The sequence below is a fragment of the Cynocephalus volans genome, chromosome 15 (genome assembly GCF_027409185.1).
Source record: "Cynocephalus volans isolate mCynVol1 chromosome 15, mCynVol1.pri, whole genome shotgun sequence".
In the NCBI taxonomy this organism is placed as follows: Eukaryota; Metazoa; Chordata; class Mammalia; order Dermoptera; family Cynocephalidae; genus Cynocephalus; species Cynocephalus volans.
In genome coordinates this window covers 24,766,999-24,788,135 of record NC_084474.1, presented here as the reverse complement: position 1 = coordinate 24,788,135, position 21,137 = coordinate 24,766,999, and the positions used below count along the sequence as shown (strand labels likewise).

General features: G+C 39.2%; 1 protein-coding gene and 1 pseudogene across 1 annotated transcript in view; one reads left to right on the top strand and one right to left on the bottom strand.

Moving 5' to 3' along the window:
- The window catches only part of CPA6 (carboxypeptidase A6), a 314,542-nt gene that overhangs the window by 188,342 nt on the left and 105,063 nt on the right, over positions 1-21,137 (top strand). The gene's annotated exons all lie outside the window — the stretch shown is intronic.
- LOC134364179 (translationally-controlled tumor protein-like) lies at positions 14,213-14,661 on the bottom strand (annotated as a pseudogene).

The window sequence follows — 21,137 nt, the reverse complement described above, 5'->3', positions numbered from 1 at the left end:
AATATGAATTATCCTGGTTGTGGTTGTTGTATTATACTATAATTGTGCAACATGTTACCAGTGAAGGAAACTAGGTGAAGGGTACATGAATTCCCCTTGTTAATTTTTCTTTTTTGCAATATCCTGTGAGTCTATAAGTATTTCAAAATTAAGTTTCTAAAATATTATTCTGCATAGACAAGTAGGACTACATCAAACTAAAAAGCTTCTACACAGAAAAGGAAACAATCAACAGAGTGAAAAGGCAACCTACGGAATGGGAGAAAATATTTGCAAACCAAATATCTGATAAAGGATTAATATCCAAAGTATATAAGGAACTCCTACAACTCAATAGCCAAACAATAAATAACCTAATTTAAAAATGGACAAAGGATTTGAATAGAAATTTCTCCAAAGAAGACATACAGATGGCCAAGAGGTACATGAAAAGATGTTCGACATCTCTAATCAGCAGGAAAATGCAAATTACCACCACAAAGTGGTATCGCCTCACACCTGTTAGGATGACCATAAAATAAATAAATAAATAAAATAACCTAAGTATTAGGTAGGGTGTGGAGAAATTGAAACACTTGTGCACTACTGGTGGGAATGTAAAATAGTGCAGCTTCCATGGAGAACAGTCTGGAGGTTTCTCAAAAAAGTTTAAAACAAAATTACCATATGATCCAGCAATTCCACTTCTGAGTATTTATCCAAAAGAATTAAAATCAGGATCTCAAAGCAATATGTGCACTCCCATGTTCTTTGTAGCATTATTTACAATAGCCACGACATGGAAGCAACCTAAATATCCATTAATGGAAGAATGGATAAAGAAAATGTGGTTTATATATGTATTGTGTCTTAGTCTGTTTTGGTGCTGCTATTATAGAATACCACAGACTGGGTAACTGACAAAGAAAAGAAATTTATTGGCTCACAGTTCTGGAAGCTGGGAAGTCTTAGATCAAGCTTCCAGCATCTTATGAGGGCTTTCTTGCTGCCTCATCCCATAGCAGAAGGTGAGAGGGTGTTGCTTTGTGTTGCTTCACCCCCCACGGATTTGTCACCCCACTTCTCCTGGGTGATGGAGATGCAAAGGATTACTCAAAGCCCATCTCTTCTGAGCAGTTAGAAGCCCCGAAGTGGTTAACTTCCCTGGGAACGCTCAAGCGAGAGGGATCCTTTCCTTGGGAAATTAACACCAAATTGGGGTTCTCTTCCTGCATTTATTTTCCAGACCAGGAAGTTACAGGGAGAGAACATAGGTGGGGTTATAGTTTAACAGTATAGGCTGGTAACCTTCAGTGAAACAAGCCAGATGACATTCCAGTAGACAATTAAGTGCTCTTATCAACACAAGCTTGATCTTAGCAAACATTCCTTCTTATAGAAATCTCTCAGTATCTTTACATAACAATCACTAACTAGTCTGTCCTTGAGCCAGCAACCTTGCTGTGCCACAAATCTCTATCTCACACCAGAGACTTAATAGGCTGAGGAAAATTTCCTGTCCTTGCAAGGTCAATATTTGAAACTGCAAGGCTTTGGAAAACCAGGTCCTGTGAAGTACATATGCTTTATAGTATATTCCACAAGAGGGTGAGAGAGCAAGTGATCCAACTTGCAGCTGAAAGCCATTTAATAATTGGCATTAATTCATTCATGAAGGTGGAGCCCTCATGACCTAAACACCTCCCACTAGGTTCCACCTCCCAACACTGTTGCATTGGGGATTAAGTTTTCAACACACACTTTTGGGGGGACACATTTAAACCATAGCACAATGGAATATTACTCTGCCTTTAAAGAGAAGGAAATCCTGCCATTTACAACAACATGAGTAAACCTTGAGTACATTAAGCTAAGTGAAATAAGAGACACAGAAGAACAAACACTATATGCCACCACTTACATGAGGTATCTAAAATAGTCAAACCATAGAAGAAGAGAGTAGAATGGTGGTTACCAGGGCTGGAGAGAGGAAGAAACAGGGAGATATTAGTCAAATGACACAAAGTTTCAGTTATGCAAGTTGAGTTTTAATCATAGAGTTCTACTGTACAGCATAGTGCCCATAGTTAATAATACTGTATTGTATACTTAAAATCTTGCTAAGAGAGTAGATCTTATGAAAAGTTTTCTTATCACAAAAAAAGAAAAAGAGGGCAGGAAGAAACTTTTGGAAGTAATGGACATGTTTATTATGATTGTGGTGATGATTTTACAGATATATACTTATATCTGAACTCATCAAGTTGTATACATTAAATATGTACAGCTTTTTGTATGTCATTCATACCTCAATAAAGTGTTGTAAAAATTAAATAAATGATACTACAAGTAAGATTGTCTTTCAAAGTCTCTTTTTGCTTTCTCTCTCCTTCTTCCTCCTTCCTTCCTTTTACTCCTCAAAAAATTATCTAAATCCTTAGATAAGCAAAAGCAGCATATTTCTGATCATTTCTGTAGGTACACGTATTATTGATCTAAATTTTTAAGTCTTTTCATGAACTAATTTTCTTTTGTTATTTGTAAAAAGGGCCACAAAAAAGATTACATTGTATAATGTTGGATATACTAATTATCCTGATTTGAGCATCAAATACTGCATGCAGGTATTGATATTTGATGCTGTACCCCACAGATATGTCCAATCAACTATGTTACAATTTAAAAAATCCTTAACATTGGGCTCTACTTCACCTTCATGCTGTCATTTTCCTTTACTTTTTCAAAATTGTATTAGTGTCAGTATCATTGTGTATCAATATTAAACCATGGGATTTAATATTAAATATTTTGTTTGCAAGGGGCTTTCAATCAAGATGGCGGAATAGACGGTCCCCAGCATCAGTCACCCTCTCCCACAATCGACCAATATACAACTATTAAAAAGCAATGACAGCCAAGCTGGGGCTGCTAGAGCTCAGGGGAAGAGGAGGAGAGAACTATGGAATGCATGAAGGCAGGAGAAGCCACGATGAGAGGAAGCAAGGACCACTCTGTTTCGAGCCTGGACCATTTCAAGGCTGGAACTGGTGAGCATGCAGAGCAAGAGCTGGCAAAAGCCACTGCTGTGCCCTTCATATGAAGTTGCTTATAATCAGAGGAGAAGAGGACCTTCGTGGCTCCCAGGCAAGTAAGACCACTGACTAGGTTCCTGTGGACCCACATAGGAGCAGGGAGCCACAACAACTGAAAAAAGGAGCCACTCAGAGGCTGGCAAGTCATCGCAAAAGGCAGGCACACGCCCTGTCCCATTGGAAGTATTTGGAGTGCAGGCAGTGGGGGAGACAGGCCACTAAGGGAACACTGGGGCACAGCATGGACAGATGATCTGCCCCCCAGTCAGCACAGGACCACTCAGTGGAGACTGGCCAGGAATATAGAACTGCAGGGGGTGCAGTTTGCTGCAAAGTCTCAGGCCCAGACCAGAGTTTCCACACAACCCAGGTGTATTGGACCTGATAAGACCCAGAAGTGCTTACAAGGTCAACAATTAAAACCTGAGCTGCACAAAAAGCCTTCCCCAGCGAATCAGCACCAAAGCAGCAATTTAGCTCAACCACAGGGCTCAAGTGCTGGTCCCCCCAGGAAGCATCCCCCATTTTAGAAGTAACCAAAGAACAATAAATTAGTTCCAGTGCAGAGTTTAAGTGGTAGGGGTAGCTAATAATCCAACACAGAAGTGAAAGAAAACACAAAACACCCACAGATCAGAGACAAAGTTTTGATATTAACCAGTAAAGGTCTAACACCACCAAAGAACGCCTATAAAACCTAGAAGGACTGGAAACCCCCTGAGCTCTCAAGCCAGGGTGGGGAGAGGGCGGAGGGCCTCAGCCATGCCCCTCAGTGTCCGCAATGTCTGCATCCAACCCAGCAATGACTGAGCCACAGGAAGCCCCTAGGCTCCTGAGCCGGAATGGGGGGTGCTGTGGACCTCAGCCACGTCCCTCTGCTTTCAGCAACCAGGCCAGCAAAGGAGCCAGAAGAGTGCTAGACCCTCCCCTCCGCTCCCCCCTCCCCCCAAAGTGCTCCATAACAACATCTTAGAATGTAAAAATAATTAATTTAAAAATAAATATTTAGTTTGCCACATAGAACACTTTTCTTATGTTAAAAACTCATATTATTATGGGTATGATTTTAATCAAGTGCCATCTCATAGATGTTCTCCCTTTTATGGTTGTTATCTCAAAAAAGAATATTTCCTGGTCTACAACAAGAATCTGGTAACTTATTGTTAAGTGTTTCCCTGAGTACTATAGAATATATGATATAGGAAATAGTCTGAATCTCTAAAATTCTGTACATTTTCCTTCCTTCCTTTTAAAATGTGGTCTAGATTTCAGCACAGTAGCAGGATACTACTACTACTAAAATCAACACACAAAAATCAGTAGCATTTCTTTTCTCCAATAGTGAACATGCAGAACGAGAAATCAAGAAAGCCTGCCCATTTACAATAGCCACCAAAAAAATAAAATACCTAGGAATTGAGTTAACCAAGGATGTGAAAAATCTCTATAATGAGAACTACAAACCACTGTTTAGAGAAATTAGAGAGGATACGAGAAGATGGAAAGATATCCCATGCTCTTGGATTGGAAGAATCAACATAGTGAAAATGTCCATACTACCCAAAGTGATATACAAATTCAATGCAATCCCCATCAAAATTCCAAAGACATTTTTCTCAGAAATGGAAAAAACTATCCAGACATTTATATGGAACAATAAAAGACCATGCATAGCCAAAGCAATGCTGAGCAAAAAAAATAAAACTGGAGGCATAACACTACCTGACTTTAAGCTATACTACAAAGCTATAATAACCAAAACAGTATGGTACTGGCATAAAAACAGACACACTGACCAATGGAATAGAATAGAGAATCCAGAAATCAACCCACACACTTACTGTCAGCTGATCTTTGACAAAGGCACCAAGCCTATTCACTGGGGAAGGGACTGCCTCTTCAGCAAATGGTGCTGGGATAACTGGATATCCATATGCAGGAGAATGAAACTAGATCCATACCTCTCACCGTATACTAAAATCAACTCAAAATGGATTAAGGATTTAAATATACACCCTGAAACAATAAAACTTCTTAAAGAAAACATAGGAGAAACACTTCAGGAAATAGGACTGGACACAGACTTCATGAATACGACCCCAAAAGCACAGGCAACCAAAGGAAAAATAAACAAATGGGATTATATCAAACTAAAAAGCTTCTGCACAGCAAAAGAAACAATTAACAGAGTTAAAAGACAACCAACAGAGTGGGAGAAAATATTTGCAAAATATACATCTGACAAAGGATTAATATCCAGAATATATAAGGAACTCAAACAACTTTACAAGAAGAAAACAAGCAACCCAATTAAAAAATGGGCAAAAGAGCTAAATAGGCATTTCTCTAAGGAAGATATCCAAATGGCCAACAGACATATGAAAAAATGCTCAACATCACTCAGCATCCGGGAAATGCAAATCAAAACCACATTGAGATACCATCTCACCCCAGTTAGGATGGCTAAAATCCAAAAGACTCTGAACGATAAATGCTGGCGAGGTTGCGGAGAAAAAGGAACTCTCATACATTGTTGGTGGGACTGCAAAATGGTGCAGCCTCTATGGAAAATGGTATGGAGGTTCCTCAAACAATTGCAGATAGATGTACCATATGACCCAGCTATCCCACTGTTGGGAATATACACAGAGGAATGGAAATCATCAAGTCGAAGGTATACCTGTTCCCCAATGTTCATCGCAGCACTCTTTACAATAGCCAAGAGTTGGAACCAGCCCAAATGTCCATCATCAGATGAGTGGATACAGAAAATGTGGTACATCTACACAATGGAATACTACTCAGCTATAAAAACGAATGAAATACTGCCATTTGCAACAACATGGATGGACCTTGAGAGAATTATATTAAGTGAAACAAGTCAGGCACAGAAAGAGAAATACCACATGTTCTCACTTATTGGTGGGAGCTAAAAATTAATATATAAATTCACACACACACATACACACACACACACACACACACACACACACAAACCGGGGGGGGGGGGGAAGAAGATATAACAACCACAATTATTTGAAGTTGATACTACAAGCAAACAGAAAGGACATTGTTGAGGGGGATGGGGGGAGGGAGAAGAGAGGGAGGTTTTGGTGATGGAGAGCAATAATCAGCCACAATGTATATCGACAAAATAAAATTTAAATAAAATAAAATAAAATAAAATAAAAATTTTTTTAAAAAAAAGAAAAAAAACTAAAAAAAAAATGAAAAGAAAATGTGGTCTAGGAGTAGGAGGACTATGTATTATTAATTTGCAAAGTAATGTATAATCACTGAGTAAATATTGTTTAATTAATGAAAAATTCAACTTTTAAAGACTTTATAATTTGTTGCTTGTTAAAAGTGCAGCAAGTTAAAAATTTATAATATGCTTATCTTAATTCTGTTTCACCTTAATATATATATTTAAACACCTACCATACACCAGAAATGTGCTTAGAATGAATAGGGCATAGTTCCTGTAAAACGTGGCCATAAGCATCACCAGGGTGTTTGTTCAAGATGTAAGTCCTCAGACCTCACCCCAGGTTTACTGAGGTAAACCAGCAGTCTGTGGTTTAACAAGCTCTTCACACTGATTCTGATATACGCTAAAGTGTGAGAACCACTTGTCTATGAGAAACAAAAACAATTACCACGCAATGTTGAAAGTGCCATAGTAAATGTGTCCACAAAGACCATGGAAAAGGGAGGAAACAGCAAAGAACTATCTGGAAAATTAAGGAAGGTTATACATGATAGGTGACATTTAAACCAATATTGAGGGCGAGTAGGATTTTATTCTCTAATTCAGCAAATTTTTATTTACTGAATTTATTTATTATCCTAGTCATTCTTCCAGACTCAGGAAATGTTAAAGGTATAGGTTCAGGCAATGGGAGTGAATTTGAGGGACATTTCAGAGAGAAACCTACCAGGGGACCCATTGAAATATAGACCAGGAAGAGGCATTCTGGGTGACTTTTAGATTTATAGCCCTCTGCTTATTAAACTGAGAAGGTTTATTAAGCAATAGTTCAATAAAAGCACTGAGCAATAACTCATGGGAAGATTTACCAGGAAGCTAACCAAGCCAACGCTTCAGGCTCCCTCACTTGCCCGGGTCCTTCCAATGCCCTGTTTGTATGTTTGTGATCTTAACTGCGTACTTTCAATTTTTCATTGAACCCCAACATTGTGTAAGCCTCAGGCCCCCACAACACCTGCATCCACCCCAGGCTTGCTGTGTTTCGGGGCAGAAAGGAAATAATACGGAAGATAGTAAGACAGCAAGGAGGACCTTCCAGCGGAGGAATCCATCCTGCCAGGGGATGAGGCAGAGGGTGACTGGACGTCCTGTGACTGGAGGGCAGGCAACTGGGGGAGGGGATGCTGAAAAGGTGCATTACCAGAGTCCTTGCATGTGCTGCCAAGGATTTCAGATTTCATCATCTACACAGTAGATGGCATTAGAGATTTTGCAGTAGGTGTCTGCATTTGTAAAAGGTAACTGTAGCAGCTGTGGAAGGAAACAGACTAATAAAAGGAGAAACAAGAGCTCAGGACAGCAGTCAGCAGCATAATGAAATATACCCGTAAGGAGATGTCCAAGGTGTAGGTTCAGGCAATTGGGGTGAGCTTGAGGGGCATTTAAGAAAGAAAATCTACCTGGGGACCTACTGGAAGATAGACCAGGAAGAGGCACTAAAGGTGACTTTGAGGTTTATAGTTTGGGTGCATTTTAACACGAATAGCAAACCCCTCAGCTCAAATATATATATATATTGGAAGGAGCAGTGGGTTTCATGAAGAAATTAATTAGCTGCATTATGGAGAAGTTGAATTTTTCTACATTATGTTTCTATTCTGAAAATATATAAGATTATAATTTCACTATCTATGTTGAAAAGAGCTATTACACATTTGAAAAATCACTTACACATATCCCGGTGCTTTATAATTATAAAATAGCATTATCTTTTAAATCGTTAAATTCTATAATCATTAATTAAATTCATGATTGCTTTATAAAAAATGTAAAATGGAATTTAAGTATACAGGCAAAAGTCTTCTTGCTGATAAAATAAGAATCATATAAGCTTTAAAATAATTTGGCACCATCTTTGATAGCCAGAAAAATGGCTCTAAAATATCTACAAATAGCTTCTAGGGTGAAAAGGTCGGAAGACTCTCCATTTATATCATTAAATGGAAGGTAGCCGAGTAGGTGAAGAGGAGATGTAACAGTAAGCACTGCTTGGATACAGGTGGAGGTTGGGGGTTAATGCAAAAAGTTTAAAGTTGCATGTAATAGATACCCAAGGGTACTTCCAAAAGTTCGTGGAAAGATTCATATTATCTTTTAATTCTATTTTTCCACGAACATTTTGAAGTACCCTCCTATATGACAGATGCAGTGAATTATTTCTGCAATCCACATCAAAGAACACAGAACAGATTTGGTGCCTTGATAAAATTATATGTATTAGACATTTAGCAAAGCATAAAGCAGCATGGCGTCTGAAGAAAAAGGTCATCTAAATATCACTAAAGGACTGTTCACTGAGATTATTCAGAAAGAGTAAACTCCTCGAAGATGAGGGACATCTGTTTTTGGTGCATGAGCTTTGCAGTGCATATTAGACTTCATGACTTATTCATTGCCATTTAACAGGAAAGCAATTGCCAGGGTGCCCTGCTCCTAATTTAGTGCCCTGTTTGCTGGGCCATGGCACTGCCATACACAACAAAAAGAAGCAATTGATGCTCCAGAGTTGCCATGAAAGTCGCCGAGCCAGCTTAACATTCACCAAAGAGATCCCTTCTGTAGATCATGAATTGATACATCTGGGATTCTGACAGCTCATCCTGACCACATTTTTACTCTTAGGGTTAGGAATTTTTCCCCCTTTTCTTGGATTTATCTCAAATCTGATTAAAGTTTATTCCCCTAGTTCTCTGAATTTTTTATGACTCTGCAAGCTAAAGGCCATTTTAGATATTCATACAGTCACCACCTGCTCAATTGGCAAATGATCAACAACTTTAAAAAATAACAGTGAAAGAGGGAGTTTTTCTTTCGGTATAGATGAAAAATTGGTAGAGATCTGTTTCACAACAATGTGGATATATTTAACACTACCAAACTGCATACTTAAAATAGTAATAATAACAATAGTGGAATAAAAGTTCTCATTCTTATCATGTATTATGCCACAAGATACCCCCAGGTCAGTAATGGATACCAGGGAACTTCAAAATCCCCCAAGAAAATCCATCTCTCTTTCCATGGTTTTTTTAGTTTTTATTTTTTGGTATACAGTTCCTGATTTGATTCTTGGATCTTTAACTGTGTATTTGTCAAACAAAAATTGAGCAGCACATTTAACTGGCTGTATTATACAATGTGAAGCTGTATTAAAAGAAGAGTTGTGTATCTGCTACTGTAAGAAGCTGTGTGATTCATAAATCAGACCCCTTGATGTGGTGCAGAAAAGCAAGGCATGGTGATTCCAAATCCAAAGCCAAAAACTGTCCATTCTTCAGCATTCTTCTTCATCGAGAAAAACAAAAACATAAATGATTTGAAACAGCTTATAAATAGACGACCATTTCTGCATTGAGAATACCTGTTTTTGTTGGTGTAATACATGCATTCCAGAAAACTTTCTGTTCTGTAACATTATGCAGTGAAAGTATCAGGGTATTTGAGAAAAACTGGGTTAGCCACAGACCACTCAAACCAATGCAGCTTTATAAACAGAATATTAACAACAACAAATCCTAATAAAATACAAATACTACAAATACTAAATAGTTAAAATAGGTGTGACAAATATAGGTATTAATTATAGTAAATAACAGTAGCTTGATGGAAAGGGATGGCAGGAGGGTTGAGCCACCAAGCTTTGAAGCGACAAGGACAACATTCAGAAAGATCAGGGAAAATCAAACAAAGGACCAGGACAGTAGCCAAGCTGAGCCAAGAGTGAGGATATGAGGTGACTGGGGACCATGAACAGCCCTGCATCCCCTGCACTGCACCAGCATACTTTATGTTCAGCTGCTATAACTCGGCAGTATAAATGTGCAAATCATGTATGAACCAGCATAAATTTGGTCTTATTTTGACATTACCCTATGTTACCAATCATGTTGAAGCTATTTTGAATTGCAAAAATACACATTCTTCTAGAACAGACTGTACCTGCATTTGAACATTTTCTGAAAATGCATATAATATATTGACTTGACTCAGGGCAAATTAGGAATCAACTTGTTTCCTATCCCCATATCAACACCTCTCTACAAATCTGTCTCTGTGGCCAAATAAGGGAGCTTTCCTGTAAAACTGGTGCAAGACTTAACCTTTCTCAAAGAGTCCCTGAAACTGATTAGTTAATGAAGTGCTACTAAGGGCTTCTTGATGTACAAAGTAAGCAGAGAAATTTTAACGTCTCCAAAACTATAGTTAAATTTGGTATTAATTTGTCAGTAATGACTACTTGAGAAGAGCAGTCATTAAATACAGACTTTCATAAAGGGAGGTCCTCAGACCAATGAGTTCAGAGTTGTCTAGTGGCCTTGTTTAAAAGGTACATTCCCTGGGTCCCAACCCAGGATGCTGAATCAGGATAGCTGGCAATAGTTCCTAGAAATCTTCATTTTGTTAAGATACTCAGATGAGTCTGATGTTCTCTAAAGTTTGAGAGGCAGTGATATAATGCTTTCTTGCCAGATAATGCAAATGGACATAGTAGATAATAGTTGTTTCACAATATATTTTTCAAAGAAGGCATGTACTACTTAGTATCTGATAAATCCTCATGACAGTCAGTGGATTGGGGGGAAAGCATGACAAGAATAGACTTGGGCAAGTGCTACCTGATAGTGCTAGGGGAAATTACACCTAGGACATTGACCTTCAGTGTGCATCTGTTCTCTGGGCATTTCGGAAGGTACAAGTTATTCACATCTTGGGTATGGGTAGGTTCACAACCAAGATCTCTAGACAGTGGGAGACAAACAGTTTTGTATGTTAAACCTACACACACCTATATAGCCTGAGCAGTTTGAAAATATTGAACTACTTCCCTACTGGATGGTTATTAGCCACTGGCCAGTAGCCTGGATCCCTTCTCTGAGCTCTCCCACCAAGAGCTAAAAGCCCAGAACACAGGTTTCCAGGAGCCAATTCCAGGCTGTGGCCAGCATGGGCTATGATTGGGTAGTGCCTGTGACATGCTAATTAACTATTTTTTAATATCCCTCTCCCCCCAGGAGGTCCCTGAAGAACACCCAGGCACGAGCTGCTTGAGTCTGGCAGGACCCTCACTCTGTGCATACATACAATGCCACTGGCAGCTTTACATTCCAAGGGGATCCTTGGGGAATCTAGAAAGCCTGTGCCTCCAGCTGAGAGCACGCAGTGTTGTCTTCTTGTTCATATAGCCATTTTTGCCCAGAGAAACTTCCAAATTCCTTATCATCAAAGAACTGTTTTATCTTTACCTGTCTATTGGCATCTTTTCATCAATCACGTTATTGTCCTATTGTGGTACATCCCACAGAAGAAGAGACCCACTTGACTGGGAAAAGACTTTGATGAACTTCGTTAAGACAGAATACGACACTTCAGGCCTTGGTACCCTGGGCTAATTCTTCAGAGGAAGAGAAAAAGCTCTCTGCTTGGTAAGAGAGTGAGAAAGTTGAGGTTCCTCAGGAAAATCCCAGAGAGGTCAAAGAGTAAAAGAGGAATTTCAGAGAAGAAAAATATTGAAAAAGATCTAAGTCATTTACCATGAAGAATGCAACATGAATTTCCTACTTTATCATAAAATATTCAGTAGAGTCTACATTGCTCACTAAAGTTTGTGCAAGGAACTCAGTTCTGCAACCAGAGTAGGTACAGGTGATGTGTGGCTGTTGTAGCAGCCTGGGAGATGATAGGACAGCTGACATCTGGACTGTGTTGCCTGAATTCATTTAGGAATTTATTCATCTATTAGATATTCATTCATAACTTTCTAATACTGCCCAGGGGTTGGAGTCATACAAATAAAAATATAGCTTCAGGAATGAATGTTCTTAGTTGCTTGAAAATCTTAATCACCTGAACATTTGGAAATTTTTAATCGTTTTAAGAGTTAATCTTTAAGAGTTAAATCTTTGCCCAGCCCCATGTTGAAGATCATTTCTTCAGTGTTTTATTCTGGTATTTTCATAGTTTCAGGTTTTACATTTAAGTCTTTAATTCATTTTGAGTTGAATTTTGTGTTGATTTAGCTCATTTTGAGTTGAAAGGTAGGGGTCTAGTCTCATTCTTCTGCATGTGGATATCCAGTTTTCCAAGCACCATTTACTGAAGAGATTCTTTTCCTCAATATGTATTCTTGGCACTTTTGTCAAAGATCATGTGGCTATAGATGCTTGAATTTATTTCTGGGCTCTCTATTCTGTTCCATTGGTCTACCATCTGTTTTTATGCCATTACCATGCAGTTTGGGTTATTATATCTTTGTAGCATGATTTAAAGTCAGGTACTGTGATGCCTCCAGATTTGCTTTTTTTTTTTTTTTTTTTTTTTTTAGGATTTCTTTGGCTGTCTTGGGTTTTTTTTGGTTCCATCTGAATTTTAGGATTTTTTTTAGTTCAGTGAAGAACATCATTGGTATTTCAATAGGGACTGAATTAAATCTGTAGATCACTTTTGGTAGAATGGCCATTTTAACAATATTAATTCTTCCGGTCCATGAATATAGAACATCTTTCCATTTATTAAAGTCCCCTTGTAGTTATTGTAAATGGAATTGTTTTCTTGATTTTGTTTTCAGATGTTCCATTATTAGCATACAGAAATGCTACTGACTTTTGTATGTTTATTTTGTATACTGCAATTTTACTGAATTTGTTTATTAGTTCTAACAGTTTTTTGATGGAGTCTTTAGGATTTTCTATGTTTAAGATCATGTTGTCTGCAAATTGGGACAGTTTGACTTCATCCTTTCCAATGTGGATTACTTTTATTTCTTTCTCTTGTCTGATTGCTCTGGCTAGGACTTTTGGTACTATGTTGAATAGACATGATGAATGTGGGCGTCCTTGTCTCGTTCCTCATCTAAGAAGGAAAGCTTTCATTCAGTATGATGTTAGGTATGGGTCTGTCATATGTGGCCTTTATTATGTTGAGGTATATACCTTCAATACCTAGTTTGTTAAGAGGTTTTGTCATGATGGAATTTTGAATTTTGTCAAATGTTTTTTCTGCATGAATTGAAACAATCATATGATTTTTTTTTCTCTCTTTCTGTTGAAATGTGGTGTATCACATTTATTGATTTGTGTTCATTAAACCATCTGTGCGTCCCTGAGGTAATCCCACTTGATCACAGTGAATCTTTCTAGTGTACTGTTGGATTTGGTTTGCTAGTGTCATGTTGAGAATTTTTGCATCTATGTTTATCTGGGATATTGTCCTATAATTTTCTTTTTTTGTTGTGTCCTTGTCCAGTTTTGGAATCAGAGTAACGCTAGCCTCATAAAATGAGTTGGGAAGTATTCCCTCCTCGTTTTTTTGAAATAATCTGAAGAGAATTGTTATTAGTTCTTCTTTAAATGTTTAGTAGAATTCAGCAGTGAAAAAATCAGGTCCTGGGCTTCTTTTTATTGGAAGACATTGTATTACTGATTCAATTTACTCACTTGTTATTGGTCTGTTCAGATTTTCTATTTTTTTATAATTGAATATTGGTAGATTATATTTGTCCAGAAATTTATACATTTCTTCTACATTGTCAAATTTGTCAACATATGGTTGTTCATAATAGTCTCTTAGGATCCTTTGTATTTCTGTGGTATCAGTTTTAATGTTTCCTTTCTCATTTCTGATTTTATTTATTTGAGTCTTCTCTCTTTATTTCTTTTTTTTAGTTTAAATGCATTTTATTTTTAGACAACTCATATGAAATGTTTTCATCTTAAAAACAAAGTCTCCACTCAAAGTAAATCATGATCAAAATAAATGAAGAGCTCCAGATGACATCAATGCCATTTGTCTTTAAGTCCTGGTGTTGTGTGGATGACAAGCAAGCAGCAAGTTATAATGACAGGTGATAGATCCAAAGGAACTGCCAAATTTGTTAACATATTTCTATTTCTAAGCTGTCCTTAAAGGAAATCATACATGAGGTCACATCATCCTCACAGTAGTTCAGCAGAGCAATCGTGCCATCTGGATTCATGTTTTCACCTATAAAGAACTGGTAGTTTCTGAAATTAGCAAGCATGCACTTGATTTATTCTGCAGTTCCTGTCATAAAAGCTTTTACTCATGTAGTCTTTGATATACTTCTTGTAGGCTTTTTTTGTGAAGCAGTTTCCTACAAGTGATGGTTCATGACAATATGAACACCAGTGATTATTGTGCTTTTGGTACATTTACCCTCAGGGCCTTCAGTGGAGGCATTTCCACCATTTCATCAATGTTACCCTCTGTCTTACTGACCATCTTCCCCTCTACCTCCAGGCACAGCTCCTCTGTGATCTCCTGGATCTTGTAAATGTCAGAGAACATCTCATCATGGCTGATGAGGTCCCATCATGGCTGATGAGGTCCCAGTAGATAATCATGATGGCAGCTGGAGGGACATGACAGCGGCACTAGCTTAGCAGAGGCCTGGAGGTATGAACGAGCATCATGCGACCAGAGTGGTGCTTGACATGTGGAGGAGCAGGCAGAGAAGCCAATCTTTTCAGTTATTTTTAAAGTTTCTATTTCATTTATTTATGCTCTGAGGTTTATTATTTCTTTCCTTCTGCCAATTTTGTGTTTAGTTTGTTGCTGTTTTTCTAGTTCTTTAGGTATATCTAGTTCCTTAGATAGTTTATTAGAAATATTTCTTCTTTTGATATAGGCATTTATTGCTATAAACTTTCCTCTTAGAACTGCTTTTGCTATATCCCATAGGTTTTGGTATCATGTGTTTCAATTCTCATTTGTCCCAAGGAATTTTTTAATTTCCCTTTTAATTTTTTCATTATCCATTTGCTGTTTTAGGAACATGTTGTTTAATTTCCATGTATTTGTAGTTTCTGAAGTTTTTCTTGTTGATTTCTAGTTTTATACCATCGTGGTCTGAAAAGATACTTGATATGATCTCTGTTTTTTTAAATATGTGTAGACATGTTTTGTGGACTAACATATGATCTATCCTGGAGAATGTTTCTTGTGCAGTTGAGAATAATGTGTATTGTGATTTAAAGTCTATAGTATCTGAAATAAGAATGGCTATTCCCTCTTGCTTTTGATTTCTATTTGCGTGGTATATCTTTTGCAGGCCACCACTTTCAGGTTATGTTTGTCTTTTAGGTGAGTCTCTTGTAGGCAGCACATTATTGGATCTTTTTTTTTTTTTAATCCATTCAGCCACTCTATATCTTTTAATTGGACAGTTTAATCCATTTACTTTCAAGGTTATTACCAATGTGTGAGAACTTATTCTTGTCATTTTGTTAATTATTTTTTGGTTGTTTTGTAGATCCTTAGTCCCTTTCTTTTTCTTTTGTTATTTACCTCTGTGAATTGGTAGTTTTCTGTGGTGCTAAGTTTTTTTTTTTTCCTTCTCTTTCTCATTTGTGTGTCTGCTACAATTTCTTTTCTCATAGTACCTTGGGGTTAACATAAAGTGTCTTGTAGTTATAATAAAATATTTTAAGTTGATTACAACTTAACTTTAGTCACATGAAAATGCTCTAGGCTTCCCACACACACAAATTACATTTTTGTTGCCTTAATTTACATTTGGGTCTATTGTATGTTTCTTAATGATTAATTGTATCTGTTGTTTTTGATCATTTTGATTTCAAACCTTCATACTAGAGGGTTAAAGGATTTACATAGCAGCATTATATCATGGGAGCATTCTGAGTTTGAAGAGTGAATTTACCTCCACAGGTGAGTTTCTTATTTTTTCATGTTGTCATGATAGTAATTATCATCTTTTCATTTCAGTTGTAGCACTCCCTTAAGCATTTCTTGTAAGGCTGGTCTAGTAGTGATGAATTCCCTCAGCTTCTGCTTGTCTGGAAAGGTCTTTATTTCTCCCTCGTTTGTGAAAGATAGCTTTTCTGGATAAAGTGCTCTTGGCTGACAATTTTTTTTTTTTCTCTCTTTTAGGGCTCTAAATATATCATCCCCTTCTCTCTCAGCCTGAAAGTTTTCTGTTGAGCAATCTGCTGATAATCTAATGGGGATTCCTTTATATATGACTTGATGCTTTTCTCTTGCATCTTTTAGAATTCTCTCTTCGTCTTTGACTTTTGACAATTTGGTTATGATGTGTCTCTGAGGATCTTTTTGGATTGAATCTAAATAGACCTTTGAGCTTCCTAAATCTGAATATCCATATCTCTCCCAATACTGGGAAATCTTCAGCTATTATTTCATTAGAATTTCTGTGCCTTTCTCCAACTCTTCTCTTTCTCGAACACATATTATTCAAACAATTGTTTGCTTAATGGTGTCTCATAAGTCTCATGGCCTCTCTTCTTTCTCTTTCATGCTTATTTATTTTTACCCTCTGGCCTGGCAATTTAGAAGATCTGTCTTCAAATTCAGAAATTCTTTCTTCTTCTTGATCTACTCAGTTGACAAAGTTCTCAATTGAATTTTGTATTTCATTCATTGAATTATTTAGCTCCAAAATTTGTTTGGTTCTTCTTTATGATATCTATCTCTTTGTTAAATTTCTCCTTCCAATCACGAATTGTTTTTCTGATTTCATTGGATTGTTTGTCTATGTTCTCTTGTATCTCATTGAGTTTTCTTAAGATCTTTATTTGAAATTTCTTTACAAATATTTTTTAAAATTTATTTATTCATTATTATTATTATTATTATTTTACATTCTAAGATGTTGCAGAGCAGTTGGGGGGAGGGGTAGAGGGGAAAGGGAGATAGGATGGGAGGAAGAAGAAGAGGGGATGTGGTCAAAGCCCACTGCACCCCCCTCATTCTGACAGGGAAGCCCAGGGGGCTTCTGATGGTGGCTTGGTCTTGGTTTGGCTGGATGCAGACATCAGGGGGACATTTCTAAGGCCCTCAGCATCCCCCCACTCCAGCTTGGGAGCTGGAGGCACTTCTGGTGGCAGCCTGGTGGTCATCACTGGGCTGGATGCAGATGTCAAGGGGATGTGGCTGAGACCCTCAGCCCTCACCACACCCTGGCTTGGGAGCCTGAGGGGTTTCCAGTCCTTCTAGGTTTTACAGGTATTCTTTGGTGATGTTAGACCTTTACTGGTTAATATAACAACTTTGTCTCTGATCTGTGGGTTTTTTGTTTTTTCTTTCAGTTCTGTGTTGGATTATTTGCTATTTCCATCACCTAAACTCTGCCGTGGAACTTATTTGTTGTCTTTTGGTTACTTCTAAAATGGGGGAACTTCCTGTGGGAACCAGCTGAGTCTTTTCAGCAAAATGCATTCCCTGCAGTTCTATGTTCCTGACCAGTCTCCACTGAGTAGTCCTATGCTAATTGGAGGACAGATCAGCTGTCCATGGTGTACCCCAATGTTCCCTCAGTGGGCGTGTCTTCCCCACTGCCCACACTTCAAACACTTTCTGTGGGGCAGGCCAGGCACCAGTCCCTTGCAATGATTCACCAGCCTCTAAGTGGTTCCTTTTTTCAGTTGTCCATGGTCCCTTGCTCCTATGTGGATACACAGGAACACTGCCAGTGGTCTTGCTGACCTAGGGACCACCAAGACCTCCCTTGCAGCCTCCAAGCAACTTCATATATAGGGCACAGCTGTGGCTTTTTCCAGCTCTTGCTCTGTGTGCTCACCAGGGCCAGCCTTGAAGCGGCCGGGACTCAAAACAGTCAGAGTAGTCCTTGCTTTCTCTCATCGCGACTTCTCCTGCCTTCATGAATTCTATAGGTCTCTCTTCCTCTTTCCCTGAGCTCTAGCCCCTTTACAAGCATTTTGTAACTGTCCTTTTCCTTGTCATATGTTACTGGAGACTTATCATATTTCTGTGAGGGTGTCAAGTTTCCTTGCTTTTTCATGTTTTCTGTGTGTGGGTGTTTCTACATTGATATCTGTGCACCTAATAGAGGAGTTGCTTTTCCCTATTTTATGGAGCAGATTATGTAGAAATGACTTTTTTCAGTATGTGGGTCCTAGGGTGTCTGTAGGATATATTGTGTTGACTGTGGTTTTTGGTGGACTCAGTATCACATTCTCTGTGCAATTTCTTTGGTTGTAATCCTCTTCAGTGATGTCTGCAAATGCTTCAGTGGCCTAGACAACAGGAGTTTGTGCCAACACTGGCTCTGTTTTGTTGGGTCGGATACTCTGGGCTGGTTATTGCACCAGGCATGTGCAGGTGCAGAGGGCCAGCTGGCTGTCTGGTAATCTTGCTGAGATGCAGAGTTGCTGCCTGACTGGCTATCAGGATACAGGTGTGCCTGCTACTGCAGGGGGGTGGGGGAGGAGCATCAAGCAGCTCCGCAAAGGCCTGTCAGAGGAGTGGGTGCCACTGCCTGGCCAGAAACTGGTAACTGGTGTTCACAGGTACAGCAGGACCCAGTGTCCCTGTGGAGGACTGCCAGAGGAGGTGAAGCCACTGCCTGATCCCTATCAAGCAGGAAGCAGGTGTGCACAGGTATAGAAAAGACTGGCAGCTCTGTGGAGGGCCACTGGATCCAGCTGTTGATCCCAGAACAGGTCAGCAGGAGTGCAGCAGGGCCCAGAAGCTCTGTAGAGGCCCACTTGGTAGAGACAAAGCCACTATCATGCCTAGGGTAGGTGTGCACTGGTGCAATAAGGCCCAGCAGCTCTATGAAGAGCTGCCAGATCAGTCCTGCAGCATATTTCTGCAGCATATTTTTGGTGCTCTGCAGCATATTTCTTTAGTCAGATGTTGAGCCCGAAGCAAGCCTGCAAGGGTGCAGCCAGGCCTAGAAGATCTGTAGAGGCCTGCTGGGGAGAGACAAAGCCACTTCCCAGTTGCAGTCAGTCAGGGAGTTAGTTGCTCTGGATAATCGAAGATACCACTGGATTGGCTTTCAGGTTGGCACAGGTGCCTGTGGGCTAAGTGGGCCAGTGGGTTATGTAGGGCAGGTGCACATACACAAGGTGAACAATTATTTATTGGCAGCTTCCCCACTGAGCAGGTCTGCCTGTTCTCCTTGGGGGGAGGGTGTCCTGCCTGGGTTCTGATGCTGGAGTCTTGGTTTTTCTGTCTGGCCTGGGCTCCAGGCAGCAGGGGTGTGGTCCTGCTGGTGCCCATGCAAATATGGTAGAATGAAGGTAGGGCCTCAGGGTGGAGGGAGTCAGTTCCACTAGCCCCCAGGGTAAGACGCACTCTAGCAGCATGTTCAGCTACAAGATGGCACTGTGCCATAGCTGCTTAGGGCAAGAGGTTGGGGGTTCCTCTACCTGGGCTTCTACTATGAGGCCGTGCAGCTGCACAAACTCCCAGCTGGGGTTTGGGGCCTAAGAGGGCTGGGGGACACTCTTGCGGCAGGGATTGCTGGCATTTGCAGTGGAAACAGCTGGGGCTTTGCCAGCTTACCTTCTTTCTGCCTGAGTCTGAGGAAAACAGTGAGGCAGAGGCAGGATGCCTAGCTTGCTCGCTATGGTGCTATCCCAGTCTCCCATGCTCTATAAGGATTTCAACACTCCCGGTGCTCTGCAGCATATTTCTTTGGTCATTCTGGTTAAGACATAGTTGTTTTATTTGTCGTTTTGGTATCTTTCTGTGAGGGGACATGCATCAAACAACTCTAGTTGGTCATTTTTCTCTGCCCTCTAATTATTCCTTTATTAGAGCGTTCTGCTTATGTTTCTTAAATATATCTTCTCTTACCTCAGAAAAATTAATCGCACTTACTAATTATAGTTTCTTTGAAAATCATCTTCTTCTCTCTTCCCTGTATTTTGTCTGTTTCCTCTGAACTTCTTTTTTCTGTTTTCTGGTGCCTCTGTTTCCAGATGGAGGATTTTAGCAAATATCTGGTCAACTTTAACTACTCATTCATAGTAAGAGCTAGGCATTTAAAAGCTGGCAAGATCCTGATATGAGCATCACATATTGCACATAGGGGTGGATATTCAATGCTGTATCCCATAGATATGTACAATCAATATGTTTCAATTTTTAAAAAAAGAAAAGAAAAGAAAAGCTGGCAGGAAGGCTGGTATATATGGGTGGACCTTGTCAAAGATTGGACTTCACATGGAACAATTAGTTCATTGGGTACCTCAAAATGACAGTATCAAGTCATTTTTTCTTTGGAGTGGTGTGATTTCTCCAATCTCCTACCTGGAGTGTACATCCCTGTATATCATGTTCTCGTTTTGGGTAAGAAGAGCAGAAAAACCAGTGTGTACATTTTCACTTAATCTGCTTGTTTTTCCTCCAACATTGTACCCCAGCCTCTTCTGTGTCCTGTGTCACCACTTTAAAGCCCCTATGTTTTGATTTCTCCAGAAAACATATTTCTCTGGGGATATGGAAGGGGCCATTACCTGAGAGTGTAGTTGGTGCATGGAGGATTTAGAGTCCTTACTCAGATTTTCATATAGTCTCTTTGCTTTCTTGACACCACCGCTTCACTTCCACCTTCCATACCCCACGTTGATACCAACCCTCAAGCCTGTTCAGGGCTTCTGTGAGGCTGATGAACTTGCTTTTCATTGCTATCCCACCACTCATCTCTAGCTGGTTAGGTCTAAACTCTCTCTGATCAGCTAAGTTATTTACCATTCCTCTTCAACTTCATATTTTATTGCTCAGGTCTACATCTAGTTTGATCGAAGATAAAGTTGGTGTTTCTTTTTCATGGTCACCTTGTTATGTTGGAGGTGATTGTGCAGGGGAAGTGGGGTAGCAATATCTTTATTCCAATATTTTGTTTGAAACAGGAAGTTCTGTCAATTGAGAACATTACTTAAGTCAGATTTCATTAAGTAGAAGTTGGTCAAAAGAACTTCTGTATTTGCCACTCTCCAAATAAACCATGACCATGCTGTTGTATTATACTGTCAAATAAAAAACAAATC